General features: G+C 38.2%; 1 pseudogene; it reads right to left on the bottom strand.

The window, feature by feature from the left end:
* LOC110701802 lies at positions 1-11,214 on the bottom strand (annotated as a pseudogene).
* Between the last annotated feature and the right edge of the window lie 5,378 nt (positions 11,215-16,592).

The raw sequence follows: 16,592 nt of genomic DNA on the forward strand, positions 1-16,592 counted from the left end.
TGATCATCCGCTCCAAGGTAAAACGTAGAAGAGGGATTGAGCTTTCCTTCCTCAGGGTGAATATTTGATCGACAGTAGGGAGAAAAAAATAATTTCTCGATGTGAATATTTGATCTGGGTGAATATGTGATCGACATCGTTTAATGCACTGACAATTAAATTAGATTGTGAAATTAATAGGATTGTAACAAAAACAAACAATATACGGAGTACCTTAGAAGCTGCTTCAATGGGGGGATACAAGTACTAGAAGGCTTTAATGATTGTTGCTAGTGTGTGAGTCTGGAAGTGTAATTTTTTTTTTGGCTAATTTGTAATTTTTGTTTAGGTAATTATGAACAAATGTATATTAATTAGTGAATTTACATGTTGATAAATTGAATTGTATTAAAAATGTTTTTTTTTTTACCCATTGCTAACTATTGCGTCAATCTTTATAACTATTGGTTCTAAATTCTAGTTAGTCTATAAAAGATAATATAGTCAAGTGAGGTCTTATTGGATTTGCCTCATTGTATATTTTATTAATATTAAGTTTTTATAATTTTTATGCATATAGATTTTGAGTTATATACATCATAAGACATGTATTAGAGATCGTGAAAAGTCAAATGAGAAAAAAAAATAGGGACAGAGGGTGTAAAATACATTGCTTTCATGTAGATGTCTTGTATGTCCTGGAGTAAAATGTAGTGCAAGTAAAATGTATTGCTTTCAATTTCATATAGATGTTCGGTAGAATTCTGATGTTGTTATTATTTGGGTCGCATGCGATAATTTTGTTGTATTCCATGAAAAATGTCAGTATTGCCCCTAACTTTTTAGATGAAAGTACATTCAAACCCCTCGATAAACAATGATCATTTCTCACTGTTACAAACATGAATTTGCTCCTAAATATTGTTTACAATAAATAGTCAAGTAAGCCAACTTAGCTAATAACCTTTTCCTGAAATAAAAATAAATAAATAAAATATCATTTAAGAATGTGGTGTGAGAAATCAAATTGAACTCATTAATTTGTATGTAACTAAGCCAACAACATGACATCAGGTGAGCTGTAGCAGAAAGGAGATCATGAGCTTACCCAACATCAAAATCTTGTTCCATAAGGGCATGTAGCTCATCAGCCTGTAAAAAAAAGGTAAAACTCAAATCAAATGGACTAAGTAAAGAGCTTCAACAAGTCTATAACACAGTGAAGCACAACTCACAGCATCCTTATCAATCTCCCCATCGCCCTCTGGGACATCAGGGGGGGCTATCAACAGCTTCGGTTTTTATAATGGGCTTGGAATTCTTAGAACCCTTCTTTGGCTTCTTCTTCAAAATCTTCTGGGTCAGGCAATTTCGTGGGCACCACTCTATCACCGTCCTAAATGTATCAATTGCCATCAGTAATCTTTAAGTAAAGATAACAAATCATTAAAAGCAGTTGACAAAGCAAGGAAGCTACATACCCGATGGCTTTCTCCAAAATAGGTTCATCTTTATCAATCATGTAGTATGTCTTTGTCAAAACAGAATTTGTAAAAAAAGGATTAGTATCAAAGAAAAATTCAAGCTTGAATCCCTTTGAGGCTTCACCCTTTTGAGCATCATCCTTGGGTAATTCAACCCTAGACCATTTTATATCTTTAAGATATTTGAGAGCCTCTTCATCACGCTCCCGGATCTAGTCATATAGAAAAATAAATAAGTAAAAGCAACAAAAGTAGAGAACAAGTAGTAAATAAAGCTGACATCATAAGATACTAACCGATTCAGCCAACACTTCATTAGTCTTCATTGCAGTGCACTACTAGAAAACAGCCAAATAACGACGAAAATTTTCCGTCGGAAAACCTTTTGTAGGAAAATGGGCTTTTTCCGACGGAATTTCTATCGGAAACACTATTCTGACGGAATTCAGTCCGCCAGAAAATATTTTCAGGCTCGAGAAAGTCCGTCGCAAGTTTCCGACGGACTGAGTTCTGTCGGTATGTTGTGACGGAAATTCCGTCGGAAACTTATTTAATAATAAAAAAAAAAACGCCTCCCACCACCCCACCACCAGCTCACATCACCAGCAACCACCCCGCACCACCAGACCCCACTGCACACCGACACCAACCACCACCACACACTATCCCATATCCCACCTTCAAACATCAGCACCGACACCCACCGCAGCCCCTATCCCACCATTAAACACCACCATCGACACCACTGACACCCACAACAGCCACTAATCCACCTTCAAACACCTCCACCGATACCCACCCTAGCCACTTCCCACCTTTAAACACCACCACACTAAAAATAAACCCCAAAAAACACAAAACTTAGCAAAAAAAAAAAAAAAAAAAACTGAAAATAACCCCAATGATCGAAAATCAACCCAAAAATACGAAAAATTGAGACAATGAAATCGAAAAACACCACACAAATAAATCAAAACCAATAGATCTACATATTTAGCAATAATTTCATGAAGAAAATTAAAAAAAAAACGTTAACTAAACCACAAAAATTAAAGGAAATATATAATTATACAATCATCTAATAAAATTTATAAATTAATATTACAATTTCATAAAAAATTAACTAGATCTATGCGCATGTACGTGGTCGCCATTCTTGTTTTGGTCGCCGGTGTTGTTGTAGTCATCTTCGGTGTTGTTGTAGTCGTCTTCGTTGTTGTTGCTTGGTGTTTATGGTGTTGTTGTTGGTGGTGGTGGTAGGGGGTGAAAGAGGAGAGGAAAGGAGGAGGGATCAGGAGAGAGAAAGAGAGGAAAGAGAAGACGAGAGAAGGGCGGACGGAGGGGATGAGGAGAGAGAAAGAGAAGAAAGGAAAGGAGGAGGGTTAAGGAGAGAGAAAGAAGAGGAAAGAGAAGTGAGGGAAAAAAAAAAAGGGACTTGTTATTCATCGCCCGCAAATCTCTACATAAAGCCCACATTTTATAATTTTTTGACAAATTTGCCCTTTTTATAATTTTAACCGAAGATAAATTTTTCACACTAAAAAAATGTGGAGCAGCACCGGATCGCCGAGGATCACCGGAGAATCGCCGTCGTCATCGGAAAACGAGGTTCGTAACGCATCGTAAGGACGAAATGGTGGCTGGCGCCTAGCCAAAAGGCCATGCCGTGGTTGTGGCGCCTAGCCAGGACGCCGCCACCGTGGTAACGGCGCCTGGTGGAGAAGCCTCGACCATGGTAGTGGCGCGTGGCCAGGACGCCGGAGCCACGGCCAGGGCGCCTGGCCAGGACGCCGCCACCATGGCGGCGGCGTCCTGACCAGGCGCCCCGGCCGTGGCTCCGGCGTCCTGACCAGGCGCCCAGGCCGTGGCTCCGGCGTCCTGGCCAGGCGCCACTAGGGGAATATATTTTTTATTTTTTTTTTTTTATTTTTTAATTTAATCCCTTTTTTTTTTTTTTGTTTTTTTTGTTTTGTTTTTGTTTTTTTTTTATTTGTTTGTTTGTTTTTATTTTTGTTTGTTTTTCTTTTTTTTTTTTTTTTTTTTTTAATTTAATCCCTTTTTTTTTTTTTTTTGGTTTTTTTGTTTTGTTTTTGTTTTTTTTTTATTTGTTTGTTTGTTTTTATTTTTGTTTGTTTGTTTTGTTTTTGTTTTTTTTTTATTTGTTTGTTTGTTTTTTTTTTGTTTGTTTGTTTTGTTTTTGTTTTTTTTTTGATTTGTTTGTTTGTTTTTTTTTTGTTTGGTTTTGTTTTGTTTTTGTTTTTTTTTTTGATTTGTTTTGTTTTTTTTGTTTATTTGTTTTGATTTGTTTTTGATTTTTTTTTTGCTTGTGGTGTTTTATTTTGTTTTGTTTTTTTTTTTTGGAATTTTTTTGTTTTTGTTTGCTTGTGTTGTTTTATTTCCTTTTAATTTTTTTTGGAGGGAATTAATTTTTTTTTTAATTAAGTTTTTTTAATGCATCTTTTATTTTGTGTTTGTTTTTGTTTTATTTTGTTTTGTATTTGTTTATTTTTTTTTATTATGGTTTTTTTTGTTTGTTTATTTATGTTTGATAAATTTGAAATGAAATGTGTGTTATTATTTTGTTTTTTAAATGTATTATGCGTTAAATATAAAAATGATATTTAGAAATTTAAAATTTAGAAATTGCGTTTGTGATAATTTTGTGTTAAGTGTATTAATTTAATCTTAATGTAATTATATTTATACGTTATATGTTATTGTTACAGGATTATGGTGGAGACGGAAATGATTACAGTGGGATTTTTGTACATGATGGCCTGTTCGAAGATGCTCAACAAGCGATTGATTGGGCAAAACAGGTTGCAATTAGATCAGGCTTTTGTTTAGTAGTAGCAACTCATAAATCTCAACGGGATGGTAGAATGGATCGCATTTTGAGATGCGACCGTTATCGCAAAAGAGAAGAACGAGATTTCAGTAAAGCGATTCGGTTTGACTCAAAGCGGAAAGGTTGTGGGTGTCAGTTCCGAGTTAAGGTTCGACAACATCAAAGGCGTGACGGTTGGGAAGTGAAGGGTTACGGCAAATGGGGATATCACAACCATGAGCTGATAGCATACAAAGTGGGGCATCGGCAGTTAAGCGGCCTAAGTCCAGCTGCGAAACTAGTTGTAAAAGAAATGAGTGATGCTCAAGTGAAGCCCGCTAAAATATTAGCGTCTGTGTTAGAGAAATTCCCCGAAGACCAGCCAAACCGAAGACACATCTACAACGTCAGACAGAAATTGAGGTTTGAACGGTCAGAGGGAAGGAACCCTATACAGCAGCTTCTGCACCAGGCACAAGCACGTGGTTACCTTTACTGGTTTGAATCTGACGAAGACACATCGGAGGTAACTCATTTGTTCCTTGTCCATCCTGATTGTGCTGATATGATTTCGTCTTGGCCATCTGTGATTTTGATCGATTCAACGTACAAGACAAACAAGTACAAGTTCCCACTGGTTGAGATGGTTGGGATGGCTCCAACGAACCAGAACTTTCTGATTGGTTATGCAGTCATGAAGGATGAGACGGCTGCGAGTTACCGTTGGGTGTTGGAAAAGTTGAGAAACTACATCGGCCCAAATGTACAGCCATCGGCCATCGTAAGTGATTGTGAGGGAGGTCTTTTTGCCCCTATAGCGGAGCTGTTTCCGGAGTCGAGCCATTTACTGTGCACATGGCACATCAACAACTGCGTGAAAGTCAAAGCCTACAATCTTTTCAACAAGAATTTAGTAACAGCAGAGACATTGGTAAATGGTAAGTGGCGGAAGATCTTGCAAGCTACCACAGAGGCAGAGTACGATCGAGCCTTGGAAAACTTCAAGGATGCGTACAAGTGGTGCCCGCCAATCGTAGACTATGTGATGCACCAGTGGGTACCTCAGAGGGAAAAGTTTGTCAAATATTGGACGAACCAAGTTCTTCATTTTGGGAACACTACGACATGCAGAGTCGAGAGCGCTCATAGAGCTTTGAAGGACTGGATTGATTCTTCCACGGCTGCTCTGGATACACTGTTCGAGAGAATAAACAAGGCTATTGATACTCAGAGGAACGGCATCAAGAACTATCTCGAGGACTCCAGACGACGACATGGCATGTTGTATGGCCATTTCATATTTAAGATTCTCCACGGTCGTGTGTCACACCACTGTTTTGGGTTGATTCTGAGCGAGTATACCAGGATGAGGGAGTTGGGCGATGAAGTGGCTATTCGGTGCGGATGTTCTATATCAGTGACTCATGGATTACCTTGTGCATGCACCATTCACCGCGTAATTACGCAAGACAGGGCGTCGTTACATGTCGATCAGGTTCATCCATTCTGGCGGACGCTCGTTATCGGAGAGCATGCTGTTCCGCATACGGTTCACCGTGAACAGGAGGAGTTGGAGCAGTTTCAGTTGATGTTTGACCAAGTGTCCTCCAGTCACCCTTCGATCATTCGTAGTGCTACACACATACTTCATGACATGTTCAATACATCGTGTTTGGATACCGAGGAACCGGAAGGGGTCGAGCGACCTAGGGGTCGACAACCACGGCGGAACAAGAGTGCGTTTGAGTACATTCGCGGTCGTGGCCGTGGCCGTGGCCGTGGTCGTACATCCTCATCAAGTGGCAGCCAATCATCGTCGTCGGTGAATATGCCCGGCACCGGTAAGACATTCGACTTCAATTTCTTTTGTTGACTGTTTGATTAGTTTACTGTTGACTTGTTTATTGTGTTTATCCATGTACAACGGTTCTGCCCTGGTGTTCGCGCGAGACCGTCACCAGACCGGTAAGGGACGTTGCTATTGGATTTCTTGGGCCGTCATACAGACATTTTATCCGATTAGACATGTCACCCGATTTTCCGGTCCCACATATCATACCGAAGTGGTATGAAATTCGTAGAGCAAGCGTGGAGGGTTGGGATGCTTTGTACCATGCTCGCGTGCAACAGTGGAACAATTTAATTGCCATGTAGTTTTTGTTGATGTACACCTACCTTTTACTATGAGGCCTTGTATTGTCAATACTATGTCATTTCTATGTGTTCATTTTTAAAAGATAATGTTTCATTTTAAAAACTAACAACAATAATTTCACAATATTACAAACTAAAAAGATAATATTGAATTTTAAAAACTAAGAACAATAATTTCAAATATTACAAACTAAAAAGATAATGTCTAATTTCAAATATCAGTAATCCCTCTGTGACGCCCACTGCCACTGCTCAAGGGTCCGTTCCAGATCGTCAATAACAGCTCTGCCTGATGCACTCGTCATGCAGTCCCTTTCCTCAAAAAGTCGGTGTCCCAACTGCATAATCTTGCCCATCCACTACACAAAACAAAAAACATGAAACGACGTATTATACATATATATATTAAAATAAGAGAACAACAAATAAAAGATGAGACGTACCGCATAAGAGGCAGTGGCAGGTGGCACATCGTCATCATCTGCGTCGTCGATGTCTTTGATCAACCTCGGGTGCGAGTGCCGGATGTACCATTCCATGTAGTGCTGGTCACACATGGCAGTCACCCCACTTGGCGGCCGCTGCAGCTCCGCCGTCCATAGGCGGGCAACCATCGAAAACTGCTCCCACATGGATATCATGTTTGCCGGCCATTGGACGACGTACTCCTTCGACGACGCAGATCGTACCGCCTTACTGGGCCATGCCGGTGGAGGTGGGACAACTTGGACAAATCCAAGCTGGCGAAGACAGCGCTGCGGCATGTACGCCTCTACGATCTCGCGATACTGAATCAGTCCGGTGTAGAGGGTCCTGGGTACCCTATTACTAGGGTTCTGGCCGAAAGGCATCCAGTTCACCTGCACATTATTTAAAATCAGTAACAGTCATAAAATAAAGCATCAGATTGTAAAAGTAGAAATAATTTAATCACTGTACCTCTAAGGGGGACATCCTGTCAAGCGATAACCGTATGGAGCGCAGGCGGTCAACGGACTTCTTCTCGACACGCGGACTCCACGCACAGGCACGTGGCTGGCCATCACCAATGGGAACCGGGTCGCGGTGTGGTCGAAACGCAGGAAAATACTCGTATATCCAGGTCTGTAACAACGTCAGACATCCAGTGATACCTGCTGCATCAGCCCGGCTCGAGAATCCTAACTGGCGATACAGATACGCCAGCGTAGCCGACCCCCAAGAAAACTGGCCTACTCTGTCGGGCTCACACGCGTCAACTATGTCGCGTGGCCTGAGCTTGTTCCCGCTCTTATCCGGAAACAAGGTACACCCGAGAAGAAGAAAAACATATGCAGCCAGCTGTGTGTCCTGCGTCCTACGTGCCGTAGGGTGCAAACATCGCTGCAAGACGGCTGCGATCTTAACGCCGCCGTGATCCCACACACCAAGTGCCGATGTGTACATCGCAGCCCTATCCACCGCCAACAGCTCCGCTAGTAAATCTGCCTGATCCGCATCAGTGACGACAGATGCTCGGTTTCCCTCCACGGGAATCCCAAGGATGGCCTCGACGTCATGCAACATGATCGTCATCTCACCGAACGGAAGGTGGAACGAGTTCGTATCCGGCTGCCATCGCTCAACGAAAGCCGTGATCAGCGTCCAGTCAATCCTGTCGTGCATGGTGGCAGGAAGGTGACTCACTCTAGTGCCCCTCAATCGCCCGACCATCTCGCTCTCCTCCGGCCAAGCATCAGCCCAGCTACACAAAAACCTACAAGTCTTTTCCCGGGTTTGGCATTTCAAAATGCCTGTATCCAAAGCCCTCTCCTGGTCCTCCCAAATACGGGTAGCGATGTGTCCTAAAAAGCTAGGAATCACACTCCCGTCTATAGGTCCCCCGGCCACCTCACCCCTCACCATCCAAGAATCATTAACGGCCCTCGACCGTTTTCTGCTACCCGCAGACACAGTGGACGCAGATGATGTGCCAGATCTACTAACAAACCTACCATCTCGACCCTTACGCACATCTACCCTATGCGTCTCATACGTATCATCAAGCCTCTGACTGAATGGACCGTAATCATCATATGGTCCACTCTGATCGTCGACATCCTCATCTGCATCATCCTCGTCCTCGACCTCCTCCTCCTCGACCTCCTCCTCCTCCTCCTCATCATCATCATCATCATCTTGATCGTCCGCAGAACAGTGCACCCGTTCTCTGCGGGCCGAGGCCGAAATACCACGGGATCTAACGTGTCTGGGCCCCGAGCTCTCCATTGAGTAGATCGTACTCCTCACGACGTCAATACTCTTCCCCGCACCAGGTCCAAATTGCGATGCCTAACTCCAAGTAAATAACGAAACATAATAACGAAAACAAATTAAAAAAAGTCGAAAATAAACACAAAAGCAAATAAACAAGTCACGGAAATAAAATTATAAACATAAAAAATATAAATATATACAAGACAATATACATATAAACATAAACATATACCAAAAACAAAAAATATAAACTACAAACAAAAAAAAAACAAACATAAACAAAAACAAAAACAAAAAATATTACCAAAAACAAAAAATATAAATACAAAAAAGGACGAAAATAAACACAAAAGCAAATAAACAAGTAACGGAAATAAAATTATAAACATAAAAAATAAAAATATAAACAACACAATATAAATAAAAACATAAAAAATATAAATATAAACATAAAAAAATATAAATATGAACAAAACAATATACCAAAAACAAAATATATAACCAAAAACAAAAAATATAAACAACAAACTAAAAAATGAAAAACATAAACAAAAACAAAAAATCAAAAATGCAAAGAAAAAACCAAAAACAAAAAACTAAAAAAACTTAAAAAATTTAAAATTGCAAAAACTTAAAAAAAGAAGAACATCAAAATTTTAAAGAAAATTTATAAAAAAAAAGGGAACTTATAATTTTTTTACATACAAAAATATAATTCAAAAAAAAAAAAAAAATACATAGGAACATAAAATTAAAAATTAAAACCAGAAACAATTTTTTTTTAAAAAAAAAATAGAACATAAAATTAAAACAAATAAAAAAACAAAATTTAAAAAAAAAAAGATAAAAAAAAAAAAAGGGAACATACAATTTAAAAAAAAGAAAAACAAATTTTAAAAAAAAAAAAAAAAAAAAAATTCGAAAAAAAAATTTAAAAAAAACAAAAAAAAAATTTAAAAAAAAAAAAGAGAAGGAGGCGCCTAGGCAAGACGCCCGTACGGTGGTGGCGGCGCCTAGCCCAGACGCCACTACCACGGCCGTGGCGCCTAGCCTATGCGCCGCCGCCGTGGTAGTGGCGTCTGGGCTAGGCGCCGCCATCACCGTATGGGCGTCTTGCCTAGGCGCTTCCTCCGTGGTGGTGGCGTCTCGCCTTGGCGCCCCACCGTCGCCGGAGGTTTTTTTTTAAAAAAAAAAATTACAAAAATTTAAAAAATTACCTTCTGGCCGACAAACCGCCTTCCGCCCACCGCCGGTGCCGCCACTTCCTTGCCGGGCCGCCTCGACATAGCTCTGGAAATAATTTAGAGAGAGAAAGTGGAAGTAGAGAGTAGAGAGAGAAATTGTGTTTTTTAGTTTGAGGGCAAAAGTGTCATTTCACTCTTATTTTGTGGGCTTTATGTAGGAATTTGCGGGCGATGTTTAACAGTTCACAAAAAAAAGTGGCGGATAGAAGGTTTAGGGTTAGAAGTTAAATAAATATTTTTTTCCTTTTTTTTATAGTATATGTTCCGACGGATTTTTCCGTCGGAAATTACCTTCTCCGACGGAATATTTCGTTGGAATGTCCAATTATTCCGACGGATTTATTTTCCTTCGGTAATTTCCGACGGATTTCCGACGAAATTTTTTAATTCGTCGGAATTGTCCGACGGAAATTAAATCCGTCGGAAATATCAATTTTTCCGACGGATTTTCAGGTCCGTCGGAACTGGTCCGTCATTATTTGACCTGATTCTTGTAGTGGTGACCCAGAAATTAGGCACTCCTTTCTCTGAATTAAACAAGAAACCAAAACATGAAATATTTCCAACATTAAACAAGAAGCAAAGCATGAAACATTTCTAACTTCAAATATATACATAACAGTGAATTTCAATTAATTACCTTCAGTAGCTTTATCAGCTTCTTCTGTTGCTGGTTCAACTTCAACTCCTTTAACTTCAACAACACCATTAAAAATTTCATATCTTTGCAAAAGTACACCAACGTTGATTAAGGTACTTAACAATTGGTCTTTAAATGATGATGTCAAATCAAGCAAATTAAGTTTTCCTAACATTCAATAAATATAACTTTCAAAATTCAATAGCTCCAAAAGGTAATGGTGCACAAAAATAATTTGGGCATCCATAGTTCTGATCTCCACATTTTGGTTAAATATGCATATTTGATAAAAAAAACACTACTTCATGAGGATACAAGAACTTATTCAACATCATGTTCATAAATATTCTTATAAGAAAGTAGTTAATGATACTTTCAGCAGTAGTAATTTTAAGACTATAGAGTAAATTTAGATCAAGAAGTAGCATAATTAGCATACCTTGGTGTAGAGTGGTTGATATAATTTCTGGTATTTATCTTCAAGTGCTCTTCTTTCCTCTAAGAACTTTGCCTCAAGTTCATCATGTTCTATATTAATTGATTACTTAATATTAGGGTTTTCTTCAATTGGTCAGTTCAATGGTGTATCTAACATAGTTCATTACCTAGTTGAAGAACAAACTCAGGTGAAAAGAAAATAACAAAACCCATAGGATGTTAAGAAGCCTAACAATCAGAAGTTGAAGAATATAAAATCAAATCTATATTTAATCTGAATAAGATAACAAGGATCCAAAAAGTATCATAAAAAAATCTCAGAATGCCCAAATCATTGAAGCTATAAAAATGGGCAACGAAAAAAGACCTAAATATTAAAAAGCATACACAGAACCAGAAATTGCACTTCAAATTCACTTCTTAACATTCAAAGGTTGAATAACTCAAAATACAGAAAAATCACCAGAAATCTATATATGCACTCAATTAAAATCCAGAAAATTCAACGAAAAATTGAAAAGAGTGAGGAAATGGTACCTCAGTAGCGAGAAACACAAGGGCAGCAGAAACATAGACAAGATAACCAGAACTCTATGACGGGAGCATGTGCAAAATATTTCAGTTGAATTCCTAGATTTGAATTTGACCCAAATTTTGTAAAATCCCAAAACCCAAAATTCAAAGTCACCTGAAACATTGGTTCTCCGACGATCATCGGACTTCCGTCGTGAAAGATTTGGCGAAAAATTGTCACTATCTCTCTCCTTCCACCGCTACGACATTTTCCGATCAATCTTGGTTCTTCAAATGTGGCTCTCCTCTTGAATTTTTGGATCACACCATTGAGGTAGTTGGAAATGATGTTAAGTTACTTTATTATAATTCACAAGGTGAAGATTCATTTGTTGGCAATGCAAGTCTTATTTGTCAACATCATCGATCAGGGAAGAGAAGAAAATTGAAAAAAAAAAACAAAGTGGCTAATTTCTAGGTAAAAAGCAAGGTTGCATGAATCATCAAAAGAAAGAGAGAGAAGGGCAGAAGGTTAGAAGAATACATCTGATTTTCTTGAAATTTTTTTTTAAAAAGAAAAAAATACACACATGTCCCCCACACATGTGGGCACTATTCATAAGGGGAACAAGTGAAACTTTTTAAGGGTTGAGGATGTCATATAGTATTATTTAAATACTACCTCCTTTGTAGTATGAGGAAATACTTGTTAATATGTCATATAGTATTATTTAAATACTACCTCCGTTGTAGTATGAGGAAATACTTGTTAATATGTCATATAGTATTAACAAAAAAAATGATAATACTTATACTTGTTAATATGTCATATAGTATTAACAAAAAAAATGATAATAGTAATATGATGGTGTTTTTGTATTTTCTTAGCTTTACCCCCTTTCTCTCTCCTCTATCTACACCTTCAGCCCACCTTTTTCATTAGCTCATAACCATATGCACCACCCATTGCTCGACCACCGGTATCACCGCACAACCACCGTACTTTTGCTAACAACATCGCGTGGCCACCGTACTTTCGTTAACACCATCACGCGACCACCGTACTTTTGTTAACACTATCGCACGACCACCGCAAGATCATTAGCACTACCACTATGACCATTAGCGCCACCGTCGTGACCATTAACAACACCGCACGAGCAAATTCCTTCCCTAAAGGATTAGTATGTCACCAATTTACATGTTTTGCAACTATGGTGCCTTTAGCCGGCCAAATTATACCTCTGAAGGTGGTCGAGCAACAATGGTTGCGCAAAGGAGTGAGTCCAAAATGCTTTGGGAAGGGAGGAGAAAGAGCCATATTACCAAAGTTTGTTGGCATATTAACTAGGAAAAGCTTGTTGTAGTGTGTCAAATTTATCAATTCAATAAATTAAAGGAAAATTTGAATTTTGGTACCTAAAAAATTGGCCTATTTGAATTTTTCGCACCTGTTTAATTTTTTTTTTATATTGGTACCCATCAAATTTTAAAACTGTAGCTTTTGGTACCTCCGTTAGTTTTCTGTCAACTTTATCGTTTGTGGGTCCCACATTAACGACTAGTTTGTTATTCCCTCCTTTAAAACAACTGCTCCTCTTATTAATTTTTCCCCAATTTTTGCTCAAAGCTTGAAAATTTGAGAATTAAATTCTTTAATGTTGTTGGTCTTTAAAAATTTGGGTTGTAATTATTTGCTGATTTGCGAAGGGGTTTGAAAGAGTTGGAAGCATTTGCCAATAACTTCAGAGCCGAAAAAGAGGTCATTTTCTAAAATTTTTGCATACAATTGCGTTAAACAAAGTTGGATTCAATCGAATTTGTGTGTATATGTGGTTTTATATGTTTGTAAATTGTGCGTTTGAACTACCAATTGTTGCTATAATTCATTGATTTCGAAGTAATTTTATGAAACTAAAAAATTAGGGTTCCTGATCTGTTTGAATTTAGGGAATTATGCATATGGTTAGAGCTTTGTTTATTGTAATTAAGGCTGCATGTTTGTTATACAACTGAAATCGGGCTCCTTTGTTTGTTGCAAATTATTTGTAGATTAGCTGACAACATGGTGTTATTGAGATTTAAGTACATGAGTTTAGTTGTTGACATGGATACACATTAGGTAGAGACAACTTGTTGGATATTGCAATAGAGGTTGAAGATCGACTTCGTGAAATGGATGATCCATTAGAAGGATCGGTAGATATCTTGCACCCCACATTTCAGTATGTGTATAAAGGAAAATATCGGAGTTTAGAAGATGATGGTGATGTCTTCAAAATGATTAGGAGGTTACCTAATTGTAGACACCCATTTGTGTCTCCCCAAAACCAAACCCAGTGATGAGTACCTTTCACGTCGAATCATAATCGAATGAAGTGAAAGTGTGGAAAGTTTAGTGTTGCGGATAGTTTTTAATTTCTTTTCTCTTCTCTCTGTTTTTGAAAACTTATTTTAAGAAAATAGTCAATCCAGTTTGGTTGGTCCATGATATGGGTCCAATAGTAGTGTAGTTGGATGGGGTTGACAAGAGCTTTCCAACGATATATTATAAGCCCAATTTCGATGAATATTGAGGAAGTTATGGTCAATTTACTAAACTGGGCCCGGTTTGAGCTTTATATACGGCCCAATGATCTAGGGGAGGGCCTAATATGATTTATCATTCCTAATGCAATTAGGAGTGGTTTTAGTCTTCTAGATTCTTCTAGAAGGTTCTTTTCATTCCTTATTCAATTAGCATTGATAAATTGACTTTTGTTGACTTTTCAGAGTTTTAATTAAAATCAAAAAGCATTTTCGAGGAAAAGATACGATTTTATCCTCCAGTACGGCAAACTTATCTGATTTTCGAAAACGCGTCAAAAATAGGCCTGGCGCCTGACTCCAGGCATTGGCGCCTGGAACCAGGCTTGGCGCCTGGACCTAGGCTTGGCGCCTGGCGCCAGCCATTGGCGCCTGGTGCTAGCCATTGGCACCTGGCGCCAATTAGCTGGTGCTGGCGCCAGCTCTATTTTGCGTGCGCCAACCTCGTTTTGCGTGCGCCAAGTGCTCTGTATATTTTATATTTTTGGCTGATTTTCTCTATAAATAACGTATTAAAAACTCCGTTATCATTCACCAATTCTCACGAATTCTCACCAACAATCAGTTTTCATTCGCAATCATCAATTCTCTCTTCTATAATCAATTCATTCATCTTTCTTTTCTAAACCTTGTTTTTCATACAAAATTCCGCATTCACAAGATCTAGAAACACCTAGCCATATTCGAAGTTGCCTTCGCCCTAGACGTTAAAGGTTTAATTTCTGAGGGTTTGGTCCCAAATCTCTCTTTCAATTATTTAATTTAATTGTTTTGTTTATTATTTTCCTTGAAGTTACTAACGTGTGTATTTTGTTATTAGAAAGAGGTACGAAGCATCAAAGTAAGTACTTTAATTGATTTATTGATATTATGATGTAGAAATCATGTTTAGATTGTTATTATGATATTCCTAGTATCATGTCTAGGGTAACTTTAATATTAAATATGATTGTTGCGATGCTTCTTATTTTCTTCCTAATATTTATGATTGCTAGTATCATGTTAGGGTTAAAGATTTGATTTTTATTGCTTAGTGACATGCTAGGGTTTGTTATTAATCTTGTTAGTATCATGCCTAGGATCTTGCTATTATTATTATGCTTTAATATTAACATGATTATGATTATAATTGTTATAATTTATGATGATTATGAATATGATTATTATTATTATTATTTTGATGATGATTATTTTATTTATGATTATTATTATGATTATTATTATTCATGATATTGGTTATTTATTATGTTGCTTGATGATATTTATTGTTATTGCTTGATCACGCCTTTTATGCATGTTTAAAGGGAATTAGTACTTTTAATCACACTTAATGAGATAATTAATAATCTTGTTAGGATTAATATGATTATAATTCAAGTGATCGCCAATAATAGATTTGTTTGTGCATTAATATTCAACCAGCATAGATAAACAGGTTTAGGGTTTAACCTATTGATTGCATGTTAATTAAAAAGCGCACATGAATACAATCAGAATAAAGTAGAGGCCTATTATTAGGGCAGGTTCAATCTCTTTTAGGTTGGACTTGTACCTTCATCCCCGAACCCTTATTTGGTTAAAGACCTTATGGAGTTGACGATCTCTTGGATCGTTAAGGGATGTAACCTTCATCCTATGAACGGTTTACAAGTTCCTAAAAACTTGTTGGCGACTCTTTTGCTCTATCTTCTTCCCTTTTAGACACCACCGTACTTTAGCGTATGATCACAGTGGGGTTCAAGCTAGGGGTTAATGCTTGAAATCTATTCCCTACAGTTTTTGGCGACTCCACTAGGGAGGATTTCTATTTTAATTCCTGAATTTGTTTCGGCAATGATTTAGAATGAGTGGATGTGACTCGAAACGTTCTAAGTATTTCATGTGCGTAATTTTGATTAACATTATTGTCATATGCAGAAAAAGAACTCATTGGAAAGACCATCCGTAATGAGTTAAAAACATAGGATTTTACACGTAGGAAATTTGAGAAATATCTTTCACAACTAGGACTGAAATAACATCGCGCGAAACTGGAAAATTTTATCGAGCACAGAAAGCTGCTGAGGCATGTGGGAAGTAGCGTCAGGGGCCAGAGCTTGGCGCCAGCATTTTAGTCGTAGCGCCAGACGCTAGTATTGGCGCCAGGCACTACAGTTAAAAGCCGGCGCCAGTATCTGATTGTTGGCGCCAATTTCCCCCAGTACCGAGCCAGAAATATGCGTTCTAATTTTGACTGGTTTTTCGTATTGTCTGCTCGACCCTACTTCCTGATTGAATTTTTTCTCATTTTTCTGAAACCCATATGTGTTCTACATATGGACATAACCCTCTGGGAATTCATGCTCCATCTACCCGATTGAACGATCCGTGCAACAAAGGGTACATCCGAGATGTTGAATTCACCAAACCATGGAAGCGAGTTTTTTCTAAAACTCGCAGTGTCCCATCCACTCGCGCCAACCCTTCACGGTTAGGCTTCCGCGCGGTGAATA

The sequence above is a fragment of the Chenopodium quinoa genome, unplaced genomic scaffold (assembly GCF_001683475.1).
Source record: "Chenopodium quinoa cultivar QQ74 unplaced genomic scaffold, ASM168347v1, whole genome shotgun sequence".
Taxonomy (NCBI): domain Eukaryota; kingdom Viridiplantae; phylum Streptophyta; class Magnoliopsida; order Caryophyllales; family Amaranthaceae; genus Chenopodium; species Chenopodium quinoa.